The 23,250-nt window shown below is 40.2% G+C and overlaps 1 pseudogene; it reads right to left on the reverse strand.

The window, feature by feature from the left end:
* Nucleotides 1–21,119: 21,119 nt before the first annotated feature.
* LOC118831869 lies at nucleotides 21,120–21,677 on the reverse strand (annotated as a pseudogene).
* Nucleotides 21,678–23,250: the final 1,573 nt, after the last annotated feature.

Here is a 23,250-nt window from a genome sequence, read left to right on the forward strand (position 1 = left end):
ACTCTCTACAAAGATAAAAATCACAATTTGGATAAAAAAGTGAAGTTGAGTGGAAAAAAAGTCCTTGCCTTATGTAGTACTAGCTTAATTTTCTGGTGTATTGGAGGAACTCCAGAATTTTATGTTGTGACTGGATTGTTATGAGGCACTAGATTCTTTCAAAGCAGTAATGCCAAGCCTTGAAGGTTGCCTTAACTCTCAGAAGCTCTTCTGCCTACATTCTGCCGCTCCCTTCAGCATCTGCATAATATACTCACAGGGAGGGGGAGGAGAGGGGAAGCAAGAGGTACCAGTTTGGATAGATGGAATAGCCCTTAGTGCCACCTTTTATGACCAGAGCTTCTGATTGGGAGTTCTTGCACTGGAAAAAAGGAACAAACGGAAGCAGAGACAAGTGTTGCTAATTAAAAGTTCTCTCCATTGAGGCAGGGGAAGAGGAAGGATATGGGCCAGAGACCTTGGACCAGTGACATGAACCTACTTCTTGAGAAATCATGGTGGCAGGGACAGTGTTCATCTCATGCTGTCATTTGGCAACTTTCTATTTTAACTATTTTTGCTAACTTAGCACTGGAATTAAGATACAAGTTCCATGGTTTCTGTGCTACTGAAGATCTGCAAGAACAGTCAGTGCTCTCTATATTCAGCACCCTGAGTCAAACCTCATCACCCCACCCTGGTTACTGTTCTGTTCCGAGAATCTTAGAATTGGAAGGTACCTCATAAGTCATCTGATCCAATGGCAAGTGAACATCCAGCCTTTGCATGGGGATCTCTACTGAAGTGGAATCTACCAGGTTTCTAAGTAGACTATTTCACATTTGGACAGTTCACCAACAAGATCATCTGTGTGAGTCCTCAGAATCTCAGAGGTGGGAGGGAGTTCAGAGGCCATCTTCTCCAACCTGCCCAATCATTAATGTGTGCCCAGTAAAGACCATAGATGGCGAGCTCAGGTAAGCCCTCTAGGTAAGTTGAAGAGATGCCAATATTGCAGATTACATGCCTACTTTTGCTCAGCATCTTCAAACATTGGTAAGGCTGTACCTCCTGACGAAGTGCTGAAGTACAAGGGAAAGCTGAGTTTCCATTTACTTATCGAAATGAAGGAACTCACCCTCAGCCATGGAACTTTGGGTTAGGAAAGAAGTTCTAAATCTTAATGGAGTACCGTAATTCACAAACAGACTTGAATCTAATGCAGAGGGTGCTAAGTGCCCACTTGTGAATGTAATTGGAGCCTTCTCAATCAGAGAGAAGGCAGAAGAAACACATCATCTATGGCTCTCAAGATTCTCAGATTGCTTTGAATCATCACCAGCAGCTTTTAAAGGAAACTTTAAGTTTCCTGAGAAACTTGTTTCTAGTGACTAACAAAAATTTTAAAAATTTTATTTCTATCCTTTGTTTTTGCACCACCTACATTTATTGATGTATCCCCCTCCCAGAGAGCCATCCCTTATAACAAAGAATAAAAAAAAGAGAAAAAAAAAGCAATTTAGTGAAAGTCACCAATCTATCTACCAAATTCAACATTATATAAAGCATCCTACAGCCATTGTCCTCAACCTCTGCAATGAAAGAATGAAAATACATCCTCATGTCTCTTCTTTGGAAAGCTTAGCCACCATAATCTCCAAACATTCAATTTCAACAGTTTGGTTGTTTCTTTATTTACAAGGTTGTAGAGTTTGTTCATATTTCCTGGTTCCAATTACTTCACTTTATAAGAAGAACATATACTAATGTTTTGATGTATATTGCACTTTTATTTCTATCATTTACTTCTTTGACATATATGCCTAACACCGGAATCTCTGGGTCAAAAGGAATGGGTATTTTAGTCACTTTCTTCATATTATTCCACAATGCTTTCTAGGTTGGTCAGAACAACTCATAGCTCCACCAACAATGTATTAGCGAGCCTCTCTTTGCATAGACCTAACAATGACTTTTAATTCCAAGATCTGGCCAAATATTCTGGAGGCAAATACAATCTTGGCTAGGAAAGTAAGAATTATCCAGCAATTTCCAATCATGAATGGCTTTTAAAATATGAATATATTAGTATAGGTGGAGCTGTGAAGGATTGTTTCTGGTCCTTACAGACAGTTTCTTCTGAAGGAGCCCACTGAAAAGATTTTTCCTGAGTTGGATAGTGAGATGTTCAGTCAGTGACAAAAAGGCAACGTAAGCCCACAAAACACCTAAATTGATAAAGGTCCTTGGATATGATGACCATCCCAAAGTGGAACTTTGCCTCTCCCTTTTCCAAGTACCTTTGTGCTGTCAGGTTGCCTGGCATTTGCCTTGGAAACCCCAGCTGCTCAATCAATCAGTAAGTCTTTATTAAGCACCTATTATGTGTCAAGCACTGTGCTAGGTATTAGGGATACACGTACGAAGAATACAGCCAACGAACTTGCAATATAATATTAATTCTAATAAAATCCTGCAGTTTCATGAACAAGTAGATATGACAAAGATGTGGAATGATACTCTTTTTGCTTCTGTTTTCTCTATTTGAAAAAAAAAAACATTTTTATTTAAAGTTGTGCGCTCCAAATTCTTTCCCCCCCCTCCCTGAGATGGTAAGCAATCACTTATAGGTTATACACGTGCAATTGTGTAAAACATTTTCATATTAGTCATTATGTACAAGAAGACTCAAATAAAAGAAAAAAAGAAAGTGAAAAATAGCATGCTTCAGTCTCTATTCAAACAGTATCATTTATTTCTCTGTAGGCAGATAGTATGCTTCATCATGAGTCCTTTGGGGTTGTCTTGGATCATTGTGTTGCTGAGAATAGCTAAGTCATTCACAGTTCTTCATAGAATAATATAGCTATTACTGTATACAATGTTTTCCTGGTTCTGTTCACTCCGCTTTGTATCAGTGCACATAAGTCTTTCCAGGTTATCCTGAAATCATCCTGCTTGTCATTTCTTATAGCATAATAATATTCCATTACAATCATATACCACAGCTTGTTTAGCCATTCTCCAATTGATGGATATCCCTTTGATTTTCAATTCTTAGCCACCACAAAAAGAGCTGCTATAAATATTTTTGTATAAATATATCATTTTCCCTTTTTAAAAGTGTCTTTGAGAGATAGAACTAGAAGTGGTATTGTTGGATCAAAGGGTATGCACAGTTTTACAACCCTTTGAGCATAGTTTCAAATTGCTCTCCAGAATGGTTGCATCAGTTCACAACTCTACCAACAATGCATTAGATCCCAGTTTTCCCAGATCCTCTCCAACATCCAACATTTATCTTTTTTTTGTTATATTAGCCAATCTGATAGGTGTGAAGTGGTACTTCAGAGTTGTTTTAATTTGAATTCCTCTACTCGATAGTGATTTAGAGCATTTTTTTCATATGACTATAGATAACTTTGATTTTTTTAATCTGAAAACTGCTTGTTCATATCCTTTGACCATTTATCAATTGGTGAATGACTTGTATTTTTATAAATTTGACTCAGTTCTCTATATATTTGAGAAATGAAGCCTTTATCAGAGATATTTGTTGTGAATTTTTTACCCTAGTTTTCTGCTTGGAATGATACTTTTTACCAAATTGCCTTTGAGCCAGACTCCCTCAAGCACTTCCCTCTCCAGAACTCCAAATATATGACCAAAGGATCATAGAATCCTAGATTTAGAGCCAGCAGGAATCACAGGAAACTGAGGCCCAGCAAAAAGAAGTCACTTGCTCAAGATTATATAGTGAGTGAACTCCTGAGGGAGGATTTAAACCCAAATCCAGCACTCCATCCACTATACCATGATGCACCTCCCTGATGCCAGTAGTCCACATGCAGATTAAAATGTCACCCAGGGAACTATCATCTCATGAAAAATAAAGCTGGTGGAAAAATACAAGTTAATGGCCTACATAGACTCCTATACTCTCTCTTTTCCTAAATCAGAACATTTTTAGATAGACAACAGGTAGACAGATGGGCAGACAGATAGACAGAAACCCAAATTCAAAGATTAGCACAGTGTCTGACATATAGGGTGCTTAATCAATGTTTATTGACTAACTGGATAGGTAGACAGGCATATAAAGCATTTATTAAGCATTTACTGTGTGCCAAGTATTGTGTTCAGTTCTGGGGATACAAATACAATAAAACAAGACCATCCCTACTCTTAAGGACCACACATTGTAACAGGGAAGATAAAGCCTGAACGGGAGCTGGAAGATGGGAGAGGAAGGCAACGGGGAGGAGATGTAGCATTCCAGATGAGAGCTGGCAATTAAATGAGCAGAATGGGCAGAGCTCCTTCAGGAATGGAGATCTTGGGCAGGAATGCATCAGTCAGTGAGCAGGCCTCAAGGCAGGTTCTGGGCAGCTGGGGGTAACATGTAAGAGTCTGGAGATTGTATTGAGTTGGGACCAAAATTTATTTACTGGGTCTTTTACCACAGATGCTTGATGTCGCTTGTTCAGCATGTCATAGGAGTAAATGAACCGCTCCTTTGATGGTGTGGAGGGCCTCCTAACTTTAGCAAAGACTTATTCTTTCTTCCTCCCCTCATTCCTCTAGTTTCTGGTACTGTCTTCTTGAAACTCTTTTACAATACCTTTCAATTTATTGGTGTATATGTTGTGTCCTCCAATAGAATGGAAGCTCCCTGAGGGCCAGACCTTATTTTATTTTGTCATTAAAACTTCAGTGCCTAGTACACATAGAAGGTGTTTAATAAATGCTTATTGAATTGAATTACACAGTGGGGCATACAGAAGGGAAGGAGAGATGACTTCTTGCATGTACTTTTTCTCCAGAAATTCCTGGAGGACTCTTTTTTTCCTCTCTTTGGCTCTTCTCTGGTGGATGGGCTTATGACAGGTATTGATCAGTAATCCAGCACTATCTAGTTTTGGAAGAATGCTTATATGTCTGGGTCTTTAAGGTTACTCTTAAGAATTATATCCTCAATTTGCAGAAGTCATTTTTGATGGATTTACATGTTTTTGCTGAGCTAGAAATTTCGGCAAAAGTCCACAGGCTTGCTAGTCATTATTCAGTCTTTCCCTCTCTGTCAAGCAAAATTGTCTGTTTATTCAATGTGGTTGAGTCAGCTGAGTGTCCTACTGATCATCACTTAAAAGATTCTGAGAAACTGACTGGGAAGGCTAGGGTATCAATTGTACTCCAGAATCCCTTCTTGGAAAAGTATTGCTCTTATTAATCACTCCTGGAGAAAATGCCAGCATAGAGTTTGAAAGAAAGTACAGTTTAGCCCAGGTCTCTCTGAAGTGCAGAATTCTAAGAGTCTAGTTCTGACACTTAATGCTAGAGAATGTTCCCCATGGCTGTCAGGTCCCCTGTATTTAAGGGACAGAGACTTACCTGGAGGATCTTGGGATTGCACTGTTCTCTTGATGAGGGTTGGGATCTGTGACTAGATGGTTTCCTTGGCATTGGTCAAATGAAGCCTTCTCAAAAGGACATGCTGTGAATGGGAAGCATGTGGAAGAGTTAGAAACATTGTGCAAAAAAGCCAAGTTCAGTAACCAGAATCTGAATCATGGAGCCAGAGGGCCAGAGGCTTTTTCTGAAATAGGACCAAAGTCAAATCTGAATCCCCAAGGCTTAAGTGAACTTCCAAGAACTGATGTCTGGGAATGGTCGTAGGAGTTTCATTCCAAGGTAGACCAGCAGTGGGTTGATTTTGGCAAAGAGTTCATGCAATTTGCATCAGTAGTGATCTTCAGGCCCATCTGTGTTTTTATTCTTGCCGGGATACAGCCAGTTCTTTTCCCTAGCATCCTCTGACTTTGCCCCCTTTAGATTGTTCCTTCTGCCTTCATCCTTGTGGTTCTTAATGGAAGTAGGCTTTTCTATGCAGCAGTAGACACAACCACTTCTGACAAGGGGTCCTCCATGCCTGTGTCAAAATATTATGAGTTTCCTTGAAATATATAAAAGGGAGAACCTTGTTCTACTGACCTGCTCAGTGTTAATATCAAGTGAGGAATAAAATGGGGAGACATACTCTTCAAAAGTGGTTCCCACTCTCACAGAGAAGGTCCAACGTAGAGTTCAAGTGATCGAGGGATCCTTCATGTGCATTTGTGGATGGCATTGTGCCAATTCCACCCCCTCCCCCAACCCTCACAACATTGTAGAGTCTATTAAACAAGATCCTTAAGGACAGACTTGCAATTCTCCACTAGAGATCTCCATTCTGGTTGAAAGTGATCCTTTAATTACTGCTCTTTAGGCTCACATATTTAACCAGCTCTTAGTCCTCCTATCTACTGAAGTACAGTAGATGTCTCTCCATGCATTCTGCAAGTATATAGTGAGAAATTTTTTTTCAAATGTTGCTCATCTACAAATATGCTTAATCACCTGTTCTGCCAGTCTAGTAAACTGCCCAAGAAATGACATGGTTAAATTGGCATGATTTCTTTTTAATGAACGCATCTTAGGTCATAGTAGCCACCAGTTTCTTTTCCAGTTGTTCACAAACAGTCCCACTGATAATGTGTTAAATTACATTTAAAATGTAGGAGAAGAGGCCACATTGTGTTTGAGTCCATTTGTTCTGTGGTCTGTGGGGTGTCAGGAGTTAGTAGGACCAGAAGAAATAGAAAAGATTGAATGTGGTCTAAATGGAGAGGTAGCCAATAATCTGTTCTGAGGTCAGGGCCAAAAGATTAGGTAGCTAGAAGGTCCAGAGGCTTGGGTGGGAGAAGACAATCAGAATTTGAGAGAGAAAAATTAGCTGGGATTGAGAGGAATTCACTTGGAACAATATCAGAAGACCACGAATGTGTGTATGTGTGTGTGTGTGTGTGTGTGTGTGTGTGTGTGTGTGTTTATATATGTAAACACAGGGCATCAGTAACTGACAATTTATCTAACATAGTGGGTCTTAATCCAGAGTCCAAGAATTTTTAAAACTAAATTTTGATAACTTCATTCAATATAATTGGTTTCCTTTGTAATCTTATATATTTTATTTTATGCATTTAAAAACAATATTTGGAGAAGGGGCTCCTAGGCTTCCCCAGACTACCAGAGGGATCCACAACACAAAAAGGTTAAAAAACTCTAGACTGTAACACAAAGAATCAGCCAGCAATAGTTTCCGCTTATGACAGTTTTATGTTAAATACAGTCCCTCCTCCCTTAGTTGCAGGCTATGAAGCTATGGGCTTGGACCAATATTTCTGTCTGACTGAGCTGTCAATCTTGGGCCACCCAGAGATAGTTTTAGTTGGTTATTAAACTCTGCTATATGGTCAGTCAATGTTGACTGACAGAGAGAAATACTTGAGAACACTCCCTTCTCTTTCCTTCCCCACAAAGATTTTGTATTCAAATGGAGAAAGACAGGGAACTTTGGCAGCTGGCTGGAAAGCAGCACCAAAGCAAGGTTTTTTATTATTTTAGTAACTGTCAAATATAAATAATAAAGGTATAAATGTGGAGGGTCAAAAGCAGTGGCATTGCCTCCTTCACTTAGCTTTTCTCTTGCTCAACTTAATTTGCTTTCCAGTTGGTTGGGATCTTAGGAACACGTTGGGTTTGGCAGCTTCAGCCTCCCCACAGCTTCTATGGGTTGCTTTTGAGGGGCAGGGGGCGGAGTTCCTGAAATATGTCTCAGGGCCACAGGAGCCACACAAAACTAAGTTAATTTCAAGAACTTTCTCATTGGATGTCAGATGCCATGAACTATGTATCAGCACCAGACAGGTAGTTGAAAGAGTAGATTCAATTTTAGTCTGGGATGCTCTGGATCAATTTTGTTGGCTGCTTGTGGTTCATAGCCTTGGTTATGGACTAAAGGTGATATCACAGCTGTCTCTTTTTAGGAAGAGACTTTCTAGTCACCACACCCTAATGGAAGGGAGTAGAGAGTCATTGGATGGCCCTGAAGAGCTGAAACTTGTTAAATGATTAGAGAGTGCCACAGACACCCAGCAGAGACAATGTGATACCCAGTGAAGAGTAGGGATGTGATGGTCAGCGTATTGATGACATCACTCTGATGAGCATCTTGATGACATCATTGGAGGGTAACAGCAACTCTACAACGTCAGAAGTATGAGTTGGTGTGTTGCGCAGGCATACATGTGTGCCTTTTATGCATGTTCTCTGGACATGTGAGTTCTTTCTGTGTATACCCTTCCTTATTGGTGGTATGATAACCTATGAGAGAGTACCAAATATGTGTGTGGGGAGAACTTTTTTCATTTTATCTGCTATGATGTTTGACTAAATGTCTTTTGTTTCAAACTAACATATCCCCTAGTTAGTCACTAAGTATAAACACATTGGTGAAGCCTGTAAGCTATGATTTTAAGTGAGAACTGACTCAAAAAGTGCTTTGCGTCCCAAGTAGATTTTCTGGGAACCCGCATTTGAAAGGAGGTATTTCAAGTGCCACACAAGGAAAATCTCAGGCAGAAGTCCAATCATGTTGTTACTTGGGAAACATTAGAAAAACCAGAAACTTTAGCTACGCTGCAAGAAAGGCCCCCTAATGGAGTATTATTCACAAGTGGTCCAGTAATCCCAGGCCTGACTACCCACTCAAATTCATTAAGAGAGATAGCTTGTTACAGTGGATAGAAAATTGGACTTGGAGTTAGAAAGACCTGTATTTGAATCCCACATCAGACATTTACTAACTGTAGCGCCCTGTGAATGTCACTTAACCACTCTGAACCTCAGTTTCCTCATCTATCAAGTGAGAGGGCTAGATTCAATGGCCTTTGAAGTCTCTTCTAGCTTTTTATTTGTGCTCTTTTGTTGGCAAGAAGTGCCCTGCCAACAGGTTTAACTAATTTGTTTCATTCTCTGTGATCCAGTAAGATAGACCTCTTTTCTGTTCTTCAAACAAGACACTCCATCTCTTGATTCCAGGGAGAGCTAAAATGATTTTGTCATCATGTCATCATCTGCTCTATATAACAGAATACATGGACAGAAAGAAGAACGTGAAAAGTCAGGGAAATAGCCCATAAGCCCGGTAAGGAGGAATGACTTCCATTCATGATGGAAGACTTCAATTACCTAGGAATCTTCTGGAACTCTCTCTCTGTAAAAAGCAGACTAGCTAATAACTTCTTGCCTTGCCCTAATGTTAATTTCATCCTTCAAAATGTAGCTGCTAACAAGGAGAAATTTTGTACTGGATCTAATTCTCAATATCTGAGAGGAACTTGTTAAGGTAGATATGATGGAAAAAGTAAGAGGAAGTAATTGCTTTCTCTTAGAGATGGTGATAGAAAAGAGGAAAGGTGAGTGTAGTCTGATATGTGCCATCAATTTTGGGAAAATAAATTTCAAAGAATTTTGAGAAAGGATAGGTAAGGTCCTTCGGAATAAAGTTCCACTGTGGAAATCAGCCCAGGAGAAATGGAAACTCTCAAGAATGAAATTCTGAGTTTTCCCAAGGCTTTGGATATTTAAGGGACAAGAAATATAAGGTGAAGGCTTGAAAGTTGGAGGGAGAGAACAAATATTTATTAAACATCTACTGTGTGCCAGGCACTATGCTAGGCACTTTACAAATATTATTTCATTTGGGGTCAAGTAAAGGTTTGTAAGGATGTAGGAGACATGAGCATTTTAGGAGGCATCGGAGGAGGAGCCATACGGTGTTGAAGAAAAGAGAGAATGAATTATTGAAATCACAAGTTCTGGAGGATCAAAGTATCATGGATTGAGAGAGAGAATGGATCTTAGAGGCCGTAGAGTCCAATTAACTCATTTTGATGAGGAGGACAGTGAATCAAAGAGAGAAGTAACTTACCCAAAATCCATGAAAGACAAAAATAGAGATATGGCCTTAGCAAGGAAAAGGATCACCTTTTTCTAGGACATGCAGGCAAAGAAGAAGAGAATGGGGAATGATTGAGAGGGATTTTGAAGCATGGATTAGGGCAGAAGAGGGAGCTCTAACAAATGGCTTTGATTTTTTTGGGTGAAGTAAAGGGCAAGATGTTCTGATGAGATGGGATAGGATAGGAAGGTATAGTGTAGGTGGCTTGAGGAGAGAGTAGGAAGTTTGGAACAGCTAATAGCTTCTGGGTGGAATGTGATAGAGTTGGTCAGAGAGAAACGAACAGACTGCCATGCAATAGGGAGGGCCTCTTTGCCAATAGTTTGCAATGGATCCACTTGGCAAGTTGGTTGTAATTCTCACACCCTTTAGCAGCACTTGAATGAGAGAAGGGAAAGGGCCTGGTAAAGATAACCCAGAGAAAGGGTTTGACAAGTCCTGAGTAGCCATTGGGTAAGGTGGTACATGTTTTTTGCTTGAATTATCCTGATAATTTCAGCTATATATACCTTGTCTTCTAAAGAACCTCATTGTACTACTATTAATGTCTCTCCCTTGGCTAACTTGTCTTTTAGTTGGTATTTTATATTCCCACTGAATCCATCTCTAAACTAAATTCCACAATATTTGTCCCACGGGGGATGAACATTGAGTACAACAGTGAAGCTGAGCCTGACACATTAAGTGTTCGTGTGTAATTGTCCTTCCTTCCTGAAGGGTGTTGAGGGTGGCAGTCACAATTCCAGCAAGACCAGTACAAAATGGATTGCCTGGTAGCATCTGCTCTCCCACCCTAAATTACTCTGTCAATATCATCCTTTACTTCCACCAAATTTCTTAGCATATCCCCAAATGGATTAAGTGAGTTTGACAGGACCTATTTTTTATGAACCACAGCTGCTATCACTTACTGTGTTATTTTCCTCAAGGTGCTTATGGGCTGATGTATTATTTCATTTAGGATTTTGACTGGTAGTTTGGGCACACTAACCAGCCTCCCATTCCTAGATCTCCTTTTTGTTCCTTACGCTTGATACTAAATCAGCCTCCATGAATTTCCCGGCGACACGAGTTCCCAGCAACAAAGAGCAATCCTTCCGAGGCAGCCTTCCTTAGCCAGCTCCTTAAATGTGTTCCAATGAATCTCATCCAGCTCGGGTGATTTATAAATATTTAAATTGTATAAGTATTCTTTTACCTTCTTCTTATTAATTCTGTTTCTCGATAGTCTCAGAAACTCATTAATATTTATCTCACCTAGCCTTCATTTTTTTTTTGGTGAAGAAAGCTGAAACAAAATACTGGCTCGACATTCTAGTCTCCCCATCTCTTATTGTGTGGCTTCTCTCTTCACTTAGTCCTTTATTTCCTTGATGGGGGGAAGAAACAAGCATTTATTAAGTGCCTACTGTGTGTCAGTGTGCACTGAGCACTGTATAGCTGTCATCTCATCTGATTCTCATAGCAGCTCTATGAAGCAGATGCTGTTATTATCCCCATTTCACCATTGGGGAAACTGAGGCAGACAGGTTTAAATGACTTTCCTAGTGTCACGCAACTAGTAAGTGTCTGAGGCTGGATCTGAACTCAGGTCTTCCTGATTCTAGGCCCAGAATTTTCTAGAAACCACAATTTATTTCCAAAGTTATATAAATATGCATATTTATATAAACATATATCATGTATCTGTATGTATTTTATACAAGGACATATATGGATGACTGTGTGTATGTATACACACATACATATATACATATACATGCATACATATATATGTATATATGAAATAATTTCACTCATATAGGAAACACCGTCTACCAAGAAGCGACTGTGTGCAACATATATGGTCTCAAGACCCGGTATAAAATCTGGCCTATAGTAGGCATGTAATCAATGAGTCAGTCAGCTAACTTATGTGAAGAACCAGGCACTGTGCAAGGCGTTGGGGATGAAAAACAAAACAATGCAAAATGAAAATGAAGCTGTCTCTGTTTTCAGGGAGTTCCCATTTTATCAAAGGAAATTATATATATATATATATATATATATATATATATATATATATATATATATATATATATATATATATATATATGTATATGAAGACATAAAATTGATCCAAAGTGGTACGAGAGAGAGGAGGGCCCCAGAAGCTGAGGGGATCAGGAAAGTCTCCTATAGAAAGTGGCCTTTGAGCCAGAATCAGGGATTCTGAGATTTAGAGGTAAGGAGGAAGTACATTCCAGCCATATAGGACAAAACAATCCAAAGATGTGAAGGTAGGAAATGGGATGCTGTGCCTAAGGAGCAGAAAAGAAATCATTATGGCCATAACAATCAACATGCATAATATGTACTTTCTTATTAAATAAATAAATAACAATTAAATAATAAATGAAATTAATTAAATGAAATGATTAAATTAAAAAATTTCCTGGTGCTCTGAGAGTTGAGACTTGCCTAGAGTCACACCAACAGTATGTGGCAGAGGTAGATGAACCCAGGGCTATCTGATTGCAGGACTCTATGTGCAGTATACCATTCTACCTTTCACACATAAGAATGCCTGTTTAACACATACATATTTCTCCTAAACGGTGAAAAACGTGTGTGCGTATGTGTGTATGTAATGTATGTAATGAGGAGACTGACCAGTGAGGGCCCAGGCTTTAGAGCATGTACACTATTCTCTGCCTGTTGCATATCCATATGGGCACTTACTGAACCTGCCTCCAGAGATAAATGATGAAGTTTCTTCTCTTCCCTATTCAGAGTGGGCAAACTTATTCTTTGACTATTTCTTGTCAATTTATACCTTGGTGACAAAATTCCTTTAATTAGCTGCTGAGCCCGAATTGAGTGTGCATACGAAAAGTGTGAGTGGATGAATTTTCTTTCTTTTTCCTGGTGGTGAATGAGGCAAGAACTGATTTCAGCCTTGAGGTAGGAAGAAAGTTAGTAGTCTTAACTTCTTACGCAGACACCATGAGAATGTGAACACATGGCAACTCTGCTTCTTTTTTTCTGTTGTATTTATTCTTTCCTGATCTTAGGTAAATGAGTATCAGAGATGGAATGCACCAGGTTACAACCTTGTGAGGTTAGAAGGTGAGCAGAACCACCAAAGGCACCCTCTGTACCTGGAGTCGGTAGCCTAGTTCAGTCTGATGAGAAGCCAAACTTGAAGGAGTGAACTATGTGATCTGGCCCAATAGCAAATGACCTGGAATCCAAGACATTTCTATCTTGCAAATGAAGAGGTAACTCATCCATCAATGATGTCTTACCCAGAAGTGAGCTTGGTTGTGGGAATATTTGGTAGTGATTAGCTGAAATGTGGGCTCCTGCCCATGGACTGAGGGGATAGAGGAGAGGAGGGGTTATTGTGCTATAATTCTTGCTTTACCTTCTCAGTAAATATCCCTTTATAAAAGCTAATTGATATTAATTGGTTAAATGATACCAGGGAAATAAGAACTGGTGACTGATTTTGGTAGTTACATACTAGGTGCCATTTCATGAGTACTAATTTTAGAAAACCATTGCAGTCTCTCAGGTTGGCTTATAGGCAGCACCCTGAGGGGGAGCAGCGACTAGCCAGACTCTGGGAACTCATCTGCTCGTTGGAGTGTAAATGGAGAAAGTAACCTTAGAGTGGGTGTAGCAGCAAGCACCCTAGCATATCCAGGATAGCCTGTTGGCAGGATTCCTTAATCTGCTTTTAAAGGAAATCAACTTTAAATGGGTCAACAATCTTCTTTAATCACATTTACAATACATTAATTACATTCAGGGGAAAAGTAAGCCCCCTGAACATCAGAGAAAAAACAAGCAGAGACATTAGCACAAAGACCAAGGGCTCTTAACTGCTTGAATCAAAGCAATATTGCTACACACTTTACATACATCACTGGATTGAGAGAGCCTTTGTATATCTGAGCAGTTGGGGAGCTCTGAATATATGGCTACTCAGAGTCTCAACAAGGAAATCAAAAGATCCTACTCATAAGCAAACCTCCAAAGCAAAATACCAACTCAGAGTATATATACACTTCTCAGAGTCAGAAGGCATCACAGCCCTCATGACTCAGTGCCTAATTAACTTAGTACCAAAAGGTGTGAAAGTCTTCCTACAAGCAAGCCTCCCCCTAAGCAAGCTCCTCCTTAGGCAAGTCCCTCCCCCAGTGGGCTCTATGTGACTCAGGATGTATCACAGCTGGGCCAGAGGTTAAAGCAGTAAGACACCCTTGGTTGAACACATGTGGTCACATGGGCTTATTAATGTGGGGAAGATCTTCCTATTCCCTTAACATTAAAGCAGTTGCCAGGGAGATAGATTGGTGGGTAGAGGGGAGAAAGAGATAGATAGATAGATAGATAGATAGATAGATAGATAGATAGATAGATAGATACAGACAGAAACAGAGACAAAGGAACAGAGACAGAGAGACAGAGACCGAGACAGAGAGGACAGCCATTATGTGTCAGAGAGGCAGGACTTGAACTCAGCTCTTTCTGGCTTTTGGATAATCCTCTATCCATTATACAAAATTGCATTTCATCACTCTATCTATCTATCTATCTATCTGTCTATCTATCATTTGTTTCTCTATCCATCCATCTATCTTTCTGCCAACCAAGCAACCAACCGGCAGACTTTTGACCTTTAGCTTCTCTGGTTTTTCATCCTTTCATCAATATTCTATAGGCACACCCTATTTTCTATTCTATGAATTATTTTCATTAGCATTCTAAAAAAGAGGTTTGGGGGCTTATTTTTCTTCAAAGAAATTGTTTCTACTGCAAACCATGTATGCCCAAATGTTAGATGGTCACATAATAATGCCTATCACATATGCTTTTTTTCCCCCTGAGGATAACACCCATTTTCTTTCCTTGCAGCACCAAAACAAGAAATCAGCTTTGTAAAGGTAGTTGGATGCAGTCTATTAATTTCAGTGCATGTCCAGAAAATTAATGTGAGACAATACTGCAAATGAAAATGAAGCCAAGACAAGGGGTTTCTAATTACAAATTTAAAAAAAAAAACAAATCAGGAGAGTTTGAGGCTTCACTTCATCTAAAAATTATAAGAAAACAAAATCTATTTTAAAATGCAGGTTGTTCTAAAAGTCCAAACTCTGTTTTCAGCTCTTCAAGCTTAAAATTTCAACTGTCCCTAGGCTTTTGGTACATCCTGCCTATTCTTTAAGATCTGTAACATACACTATTATCTCTGTGCATACACTGTGTATTTACACAATTGGTGTATCCACAGTTTGACCCATTGAGCAAAAAGACTGATGATTGACAAGTAGTAGTTAGACAGGGCTATACTTTTTCAGTCATTATTTAACAGATATTTTCTAAACATAGACTATGCACAAGGCGCGGTGCTAGGCATTAAAAAATATTATAAGCAGCGTGGGCTGTAAGGGGCAGTATGGTGGTAGCAATCAGGAGAAGAAGCTCTCTGACATTTACTGGCTGTGTGATCACAGGTAAATCACTCAACCTCTCTAAATCACAATTGTCTCATCCTAAAAGGAGGCTAATAATATCGGTCTACTTCATGTCAGGAGAAAAGGGTGCTTTGTTCTTTTTAATTTTGAAGGGCTACATAAATCTGAGTTTTAGTGTTTATTTGAATAGCCCTTTATGATGATAAAGATTATGTATACACACTTAATATCTATATATACATACATACATATATATACACACATATATATACACACACATACCTATGTGTGTGTATATATATGTACATATGTATATATATATATATATATATAAATATAAAATCTCATTTTATGTTTACCTTTGAGGCAGACAGAATTAGAATTATAAGCTACATTATGCAGATGAAGGAGAAGGTGGGGGAAAGGTAGCTTGACAGAATGGGCAGAGTGCTGGGCTATGAGTCAAAGAAGAGCTGGCTTGAAATCTCATTTACCAGCTATGTGACCCTGGGTAAACCATTTCTGGACCTCCAGGAATTCCATAGCAAAGTAATGCAGTATAAAAGAATAGCTTTGGAGTCAGAGGACCTGGGTTTCAATTTCACCTTTGCAATCTACTACCTCTGCTAATTAATGAATGGGTGAATGGATGGATGGATGGATGGTGAATGGAGGGGTGGATGGTGGATGGATGGATGGAGGGAGGGAGGGAGGGATAGAGAGAGGGAGGGAGGGATGGATGGAGGGAGGGAGGAATGGATGGATGCATGAACATAGAAACATTTTATTAAGCTCTTACTATATGCCAGGTACAGAGAAAAAGATACAAATAGAAAAGTCAAAAAGTCCCTGCTCTCAACAAGCTCTAATACAAGGGAGAGATGAGATAGAAAAGGCGGGTTCAGCTTTAGGTGGTTGGTTGTGTTGTTGTGTTTGTCCTTTGTTCTCGAAGAGGACCATGACATCAGGGAAAGGATGACATGACTTACAGTTGACTTTGATTAGAGTGAGGGAGGGCTGTGCAAGGTCACCAGCCTCACTTTCTCCTCCATGGTCATCTGGGTCCAGTGGCCTGATATTCACCAGGATGACTGAAGATGGCCCAGGATGCAAAGGTGGTTGGTAATGCTTGGCAGATCCAGAGGGTGCAGCAATTTGATGCTGGGTATGCCACCTTTCCTCTCTGAGCTCCAGGATCCTCATCTGTAGATGGGAGTGGACCTTTAAAGCCCCTTCTTGCTCTGTATCTCTTGTGCTGTGAACCTATGTTAGACAAATAACAATCTTTTCATCAGAGGGAGTTTGCACAGTGGGAAATCCCTATGCTAATGAATTATACTGACCAAAACAACAAAGCAACACACCCAAGATTCATTCAGCCAGTCAACTAGCATTTATTAAGCACCTACTATGTGCCAGGCACCATGCTAAGTACACAGAGAGGTTAAATTATTTGCCTGGGACTTGAACTCATCTTATGAATGGCTCCATTGCTCTCAAATGGCAAAAAAAAAAAAAAAAAACTGCGTAGATATAAATAGAATTAGCTACAAATGGCTCTACTTGAATATTTAAGACTCAGAGTAGAAAGGATGATAATTTTTTTTTGTCTTAAGACCACCAATCTTTTTGAGGAACAAGAGGAAGGAAAGGAGGGAGTGTTTGGGGGATGCTTGCATTAGTTATTGAAATGAACTTGGGGCAAGCCTTCAGAACGTGGATCTTAACATTGTCTTGGGGAAAAAAAAAACCAGCTGAGCTGCGGGTCTGGAGATCGCAGAGTGTGAGACATTTATGTAAGAGGCCATGCAATTGATGCTGATATTTACAAGTGTGTTGAAGGCTGAGGTGTGAGGAGTTGTCATGTCATCTGTCAGCAAGCCTGTCACTTAAGGAGATGAGTCCAGGATTTCTATACCTCTTTCTTGACTTGCCTAATGACTATTTTTGACTGTTCTATAGCTGCTTGAGAACATTTCGTTCTGGTTTGGTTGCTTTGGAAAAACAATTTTCCATGGTATATATTGAAACCTGTTTACAAATTGGGTTAAAAATAATTACTCTTGCACAGGTATTTTTTTTCATAGGAGAAAGAACTAGCTTTGGAGTCAAGAGCTCTGTATTTAAAATCCACCCAAGACACTTCTTAACTGTGTGGCTCTGGGCAAGTCATTTGACTACTCTCAGCCTCATTTTCTGCATCCATAAAATGGGGTGATAATACTTAACCTGAAATGCTCTTCTTTACCTTTGTCTCTTGGAACCTCCTGCTTTCTTAAAGGCTCAGCTCAAGTGCCACGTCCCCCAGGAGACCTTTCCTGATTCTTCCATTGTTAGTTTCCCTCCCTGTGCCTTGCCCACCCAAATAACATTCTATTTGTTCCTTCCATTCATTCATTCATTCATTCATTCATTCATTCATTCATTCATTCATTCATTCCTTTGGTTGTATCGCCCCTAGCAGAATGTAGACTCCTGGAGGGTGAGAATTGTTTCCTTTCTGTATTTTTATACCAAGCTCCTGGCAAGTTTCATTGCTTTGTACGTGGAGTTTCCCTTCAAGAACATTTTTTTCTATGGCCTGTATACCTTTGCATAAGCTTTGCGCCTCCCCGTTTCCAAATGCCTTCCTTTCTCACTCCTTTCCTTTGGAACCCCTGGCTCCTTTCACAGCTCAACTCAGGCACTACTTTTGTCAAAAGCCTTTTTTTTTTTCAGATTTCCTAAATTGTTAGTGTCCCACCCAATCACTGTGGACTTTTGGTATTCCTAACTCTAACCTTAACCTATATTTATTTATCCATGAATATCTTATCTCCTCTAGTAGAAGAAAAGCTTCTTGAAGGCAGGGACTATCTCTATTTTGCTTTTGTTCTCCTCCCCCACCCCTCCACTTATCTACCACAGTATCTCAATCAAAACAGGAGCTTAATAGATGCTTGATTATTAATCAATGCATCTTTTTAAAATGCTTGGTGATTAACTGATACCTACCTCTCTGGGTAGTGGTGAGAAGTAAATTCAAAGGCAGAAATGATGCTTAAAGTGCTTTGTAAACCTAAAAATCATGTGTAAATATCAATCTTTCTAATTATTTTCATTAAATATTATAATGATCTTTACCCAAGGTATGCTTCTGCAAGTCTAAACTCTTTTGTTGGAACATAGATATATATGTATTGACAACTTGAGCAACCAAAGGTATTGATTTTGGCATCATATTTTAGAAGGATAGTGATAACTTGGAGAGGGTCTAGAGGAGGAAAGCTAGGATTGGGAAGGGCTTTGAGTTCATGTCATAGTGTAACAACAATTTGGCTAGCGGCGGTTGTTGAGGTGTGAGACCCAGTAAGACCAGTAACAAGAGCTGCCAGCACAGGTTCTTTGATCTGCTTTTCTAAGGAAAGCAACTGTAAGGGGATAACAATCCAACTTTAATCAAACATACTTGTATCGTTCACTTAGTTCCGGGGAAAGAGCCAGCTCCCTGAACTTCAGACCAAACCAAACAAATTACAAACAGAAAATATCAGCAGATCAAATAACAATATTCAGCAGACAGGCTTTGTCTAATCAAGACATCACATGTATAGTTACCGAAAAGAGAAGCACCAATGGGTCTGGGTTAGCAAAGCCGGGGGGCAGTTACAATGGCTTGCCCCGAGTCTTAACGCTCCTTCTATGGGTGAGCCCCCAAAGGCAAGACACAAACCTCTGAGTGTATATACCCTGTTCAGGGTCAAAGGGCATCACAACATGTGACTCAAACCCACAGGACCTAAAAGCTTCTGGCATCACAAACATGTGACTCAAACCTATGTAAATTAGGCTTTCCCTTGTGGTAACCAGGTCATCAAAGGCTCCTGATTTAATCAAAGAAACAAAGGCTGGACTCATCAAAGGCACTTGATTAAATAAGTGCTCCAAAAGAGAAAACAGTTAAAAAGTCTCACCTTAATTACTGATACACATAGGATGATAAATTCAAAGAACTGGGGATTTTTAACCTGGAGAAAAGGAGACAGGGAAAGCATAACTGTCTTTAAGAATTCAAAGGGCTAGGTGCAGCTAGGTGGTACAGGGGATAGAGCACCAGCCCTGAAATCAGGAGGACCTGAATTTCAGTCCAGCCACTTACTAGCTGTGTGACCTTGGGCAAGTCACTTAACCCCCATTGTCTCAAAAAAAAGCTTAAAAATAATCTGAAGAGTGAGCAGGCAGAAGAGGAATTAGCTATGTCCTGCTTGGCCCCAGTGTATAGAATTAGGAGGAGCAGCCCCTGGTGTTCCTTCCAACTCCAAAAGTCCTTGAGTCTAATGACCTAGCATTGGTCTGACTCCATAACTGTATTATACAATTAGCATTGAATACAGTAATATCTTGTTCTCTAATTGTCTTTCCTGTCCAGTCCCAGAACTATGACAACTTCCCGAAGGCAGGGACTTTATCTTGTATTTCTTTTGTATCCCCCTACAAGAGCAGGCACTGTACTGGGCATGTTGGAAGTACTCCATGGATTGGAGTTTGTGGCTGGTTATTTTTCTAGCCTGAAGTATTATAAAGTCTTTTAGCATATTCTATAAAGATAAAAATCATTTAAAAGTTTTTAGGTTCTTCACACCTTCAAATGCTGTGATTTTACAAGTGGCAGGACATATATATATATATATATATATATATATACATATATATATATATATATATAGAAAATAATGAACTGACATTAAAAAATATTTGGTGCTGGTTAAAAAACAGCAAAATAACTCTGTGGAATAGGCCAGATAAGCAAGAATTAGAAAGTAATCAAAAATGATGGCCCAGCATTTCTTAAAAACAAATCATGAATACTGTGGGACTTGGTAGAATGAAACCAATGAAAACTATGGTTATGAATAACCTCATTTCCTTTTACTAAACCAGTAGAGGAGGAGAATTCTATGGATGGAGTTTGCCTAGATTTTTGCAAAGTTTTTGATAAAGCATCTTGTGCTGTTGTTTAGGAGAAGATGGAGAACTATGGATTAGAAGACGGTAATACCCTCAGATGGATTCAGATTGGGTTGGATAGCCAGACTGAAAGAATACTTGTCAATGCTTCAATGTCAACATGGCAGTAACTGTCCAGTGGAGGACCCCAGGGAATCTTTGCTTGGCCTTGTGCTTATTAACATTTTTATCAATGACTTGGATATAGATTGGATTCTAATTAAATGTGCAGATGGCACACAGTTGGAAGAAGAAGCCAGCATGTTGGATGGTGGTCAAGATCTAAAGAGATCTTGACAGGCTAGAGCATTGGGTTGAATCTAATGAGATAGATTTCAATAGGCATAGAACTTAAAGTCTTGTACTTGGGAGAAAAAATCAACTTCATAAATATAAGATGATGGGGCCATGGAGAGACAGTAGTCATTCTCTTTTTTTTTTTTTTGAGGTCAAGCAAGTTTGGCCTGTGTAAGACTTTTTTTTAATACATGGGCAGCTGAAATGGCCAGGACACGTGAAGAGTCCTGTGGGAGGCCAGTGGAGGGTGGAGGGGCCAGAGGGGGGTGGTTAACGGTGTACTTAGAACAGTCTGAGCCACAGCAGGGCCTTTAGCAGGTGCTGATGGATCCTAAATGGGCAGAGGTCCCCCCATGCCCATCCTACCTTCCAGCTGGGGGAGACTCCTCTAATGTCCTAAAGCCCAAGAGGGTAGAGCTGGTTGGAGCCATGCAGCTGGGAGGGGTCAGCTGCTTAGACATGGGCCAGGATTGGGGGCCATGGTCCTTTGATGCTGAGGGGGCTGGGAGGAGGGTGCCCAGTCATTCGAAGCCTCTGGCTCAGGAGTGATCTCTTCATTTATTCTTCTGGAGGTGAGTCATGTGTGCCTTGGTTGCTTCCCAGGTCAGACTGGCTGCTGTGTCCAGGGCTCGTCCACTCAGGTCAGTCACCAGGCTGTCCATGGAAGCCTGGTGCCTCAGGAAGATGGGGTGAATCGGGCGATGGTACAGGATCTGGGAGCCATTGCAGGCCACTGGAAGCATGCACCATAGCAAGAAGGCACATTTCCCTGCATAGTAGAAGGGGAACCAGAAAAGTAAGATGTCAGAGAAGAACTCAGCCAGGCCAAAAATGCTGTATACCACCTAGTATGTTAGCCAGATGGTATCATCATCTTTGTTGGGGCTTTCAATGGCCTTGATGGAGGCATATGCTGGGTAGATGAATCCAATGAGATTGCAGAACAGGGAGGCACTGTAGCCAAATATGAGATAGAGGGCCAAGAAAGCAATGGAACCTGTAGCCAGGTAGTACTTTTTGACACCGGTGATCTCTTCCAGCTTCCCCAGCAAACTGGTGACAATGTTTTTCTGCTCCAGGAACCTCTGGAAGCGCTGCCTCAAGCTACCCATGGCTCCCAGGACCAAGGGGGGAGTTGAGGGGATGGAGGATGACTGGACCCGGGTCTGAGGGGCGACCTCCAGGGCTCCTCCACTGCTCTGCAGCAGTGCTGGTGGCGTCTCCCTCTCCAGGCTCCCAGGACCTCCACTCCTCCAGTCCCTCGGTCCCTCCCCTTACTTCCCTCCCACCTCGTGGTCCTGCAACTGCTGGGGTGACAGTAGTCATTCTCAAAGAGATCTGGAGGTTTTAGTGGACTGCAAGCTCTGTGGTGCAATGTAGCTGTGAACAAAGCTAGTGTGATCTTGGGCTGTGTGAAGAGAGGGGAGCTTCCATGAATAGAAAATGTGCTATACCCTTGTCAAACCTCATCAGGAACATTGTGTTTAGTTTGGGACATCACTTTTTTTTAAAGTTTATAATAGAAATTTATTTATAGAACTTGTGTGACAATAGGGAGCTGTCATTAATAAATAGATATCTCCTTGGTATTCCGATGGCTGGTAGCTTTCTGCTAGCACCACTCAAGAAAGGTTCAAGGGGTTTCCTTCCATTAGACATCAGGCCTATGGCCTTTTCCTTTTACTGTATCCCTCACCTGAAATAGCTTTATCATAAAGTATGGACAACCAATGGAAAGACTTTTTGTAATGATGTATATCAAGCTGTCAGGAATACTCAAGGAAGGCTCTCAATTTGCTACATGGACTCCTTGTTCCAAAATTAAGAGGTTATATCCAGAGTCAAACAAGATTGGTAGGCAAGGACAAATTGAAATCCTCATTGGAGGGAACATCTGAATTGGTGAAACCATATCTTTTTGAGTGTAGAAATCTTTACCTGTCATTGTATTCTTGACTGCTGCTTTGAAACCCCATCAGGGTGTAGAACTGACTCTAGGTTTGTGAAGCCTATGCCAGAAGAATACGTATTCTGTCAATTTCTACCATGCTAGAAAAATGTTGAGTATTAATAATCCCAGAAATAGACTGTGTCTGTTTTCTGAGAACTAGCCCGGTGAAGTATAGAGAGCCTTATCCAATGTAATCTGGTCACTTGGTGATAAATTCTTTGGCCATAGCAATTTATGAAAGAAAACCAACCAAACAACAGAAGCAACAGCAAAAAACAAGGTGTAAATATAAGAAATTATAAGTTAAAGGATGTATGCTGCCAGTGTAAGATATGGATCTCCAAATAGATTGTCTAAATGTATATATAGGCAGTCTGCTCAAGGGAAGGTATCATAGATCTTTCTGGAATCTTACCCTCCTAAATGTCACCAATGTTTAAGAGGCACATTGCTAAGGAGGAGCGTATCCAGAGGAGGGCAATTAGCTTGGTGAAGAGCTTTGAATCAACGATGTACAAGGATGAGTTGAAAGAAATTGGCAAGCCTAACTTGGAGAAAAGAAGATTCATAACAATATGATAGTAAATACTCTTCAAGGATTTGAAGGGCTAGAGGGAGTAGGATTGTTCTTTTTGGCCTCAGAGGGCCAGACCAGGAGCAACAGATGGAAGCTGCAAAAAGGCCTATTTTAAGTTGATTTCAGGAATTACTTCCTAAAAATTACATCTGTCCAA

This window comes from Trichosurus vulpecula, chromosome 9 (assembly GCF_011100635.1).
Source record: "Trichosurus vulpecula isolate mTriVul1 chromosome 9, mTriVul1.pri, whole genome shotgun sequence".
NCBI classification, from domain to species: domain Eukaryota; kingdom Metazoa; phylum Chordata; class Mammalia; order Diprotodontia; family Phalangeridae; genus Trichosurus; species Trichosurus vulpecula.